Source organism: Octopus bimaculoides, chromosome 2 (assembly GCF_001194135.2).
Source record: "Octopus bimaculoides isolate UCB-OBI-ISO-001 chromosome 2, ASM119413v2, whole genome shotgun sequence".
Taxonomy (NCBI): Eukaryota; Metazoa; Mollusca; class Cephalopoda; order Octopoda; family Octopodidae; genus Octopus; species Octopus bimaculoides.
In genome coordinates this window covers 66,560,207-66,561,766 of record NC_068982.1, presented here as the reverse complement: position 1 = coordinate 66,561,766, position 1,560 = coordinate 66,560,207, and the positions used below count along the sequence as shown (strand labels likewise).

At 37.5% G+C, this 1,560-nt stretch overlaps 1 protein-coding gene across 1 annotated transcript in view; it reads left to right on the top strand.

Moving 5' to 3' along the window:
* LOC106870392 (hydroxylysine kinase) overlaps positions 1-1,560 on the top strand; it is a 19,304-nt gene that overhangs the window by 17,454 nt on the left and 290 nt on the right. The gene's annotated exons all lie outside the window — the stretch shown is intronic.

Here is a 1,560-nt window from a genome sequence, read left to right as displayed (position 1 = left end):
TCTCTCTCTCTCTCTCTCTCTCTCTCTCTCTCTCTCTCTCTTTCTCTCTCTCTATCTCTCTATCTATCTGTCTATCTATCTATTTATCTACCTATCTGTCTCCCTCTCTCTCCTCTCTTTCTCTCTCTCTCTCGCTTTCTGCCTCTTTCTCTTCCTTCACTGACGCTACCCCTTACTTCCACTCCATTTCAACCCATTTCACACTATTCAATTCTTTCATCGCTCACCTCCAAGGCCATTTTATTGCCCTATCAACACTACATTTTTCTTGTGCACCCAGATTTCTTGTCGCCAGAGATAAAAGACTCAATACTCTTAGACACACCCACACACGTAAGTCTGTCTCCAATTTATTTCTCCATAGGGAATTAAGATAGCATTGCTTTCAGTACTGACTAGTTCTATACTGCATACACGCACGCACACACTCACATACACACACACATACGCGCTTATAATTACCTACATCTTTTCACATACCACTAAATCGAAGGAAATAATCTATTCCCTCTTTATGATGAAAACGACCTGTTGTCTCTAAAGTGTTCAAAATTTGATAAAATTGTCCACAGAAGGGATATAAATTTTTTTTTTTTTAATAAGTCATTCTCGAATTGCTTCCTTTCTCTATTGGTATACTAAACATGGTGTACAAAAGGTATAAAAATTCAGCATAACCCTACGCATGCCTCACCAAAATATAACCATGCCCCACTGGAGGGACATGTGCTCCACGTTCGGAATCACAGATCTAGACAGATGTCGAAACACCGACAAAAGCATAACAGTCACAATTGAGGCCAATGAAAGAAATTTGGGTAATTTCAGAATTAAGGAAGCTATTCTCATAGACAGACTAGGGCCCTAAATCAAAAACAGGCTGGAGCTTGGCAGCCAATATATTCTCTAGCTACATCTGGATGCGTGTAGATTTTTTTATATATGTTAATGCATTATTTATTTAAAAAAAGGGAAAGAGAAAAGAAAAGAAAAGAAAAGGAGAAAAAGGGAAGGAAAAAGAGAAGGAGAAGGAGGAAAAAGAAGAAACTGCACTTATAATACATAACTTATAAGCAGCGCTACGGATCTGCCAGCATACACGAGCCTGAGACATGGCCGCCTTCACGCATTTCTCACGAGGAATTTCGGAAGGAGCTTCGTGAGACCAGTGCAGAGACACTTCCGGGGAAAGACAAAAGAGTTGGGGAAGTAAAAGGAAAAAGAAAAAAGCAGTTGGAAAATCGATTGTAGCAGTGATTCGATCAATCCCTAGGGATATCTGAAGGAACTTTTATATTCCGAAATATTATATCAGACTATGGATGATTAAATTACACCAGTTATTATAGTCCATTGTTGTTATTATTGTGCATTGTTGTGCCATTCAAAACACATTATTACTATTTATTATTATTGTTTACAAGCAATACACATTGCTTCAAGCGAACTACAATACTCTCGTATACATACATACATGCATCCATACATGCATATTTACATACATACATACATACATACATACATACATACATATATCTATCTATCTATCTATCTATCTAT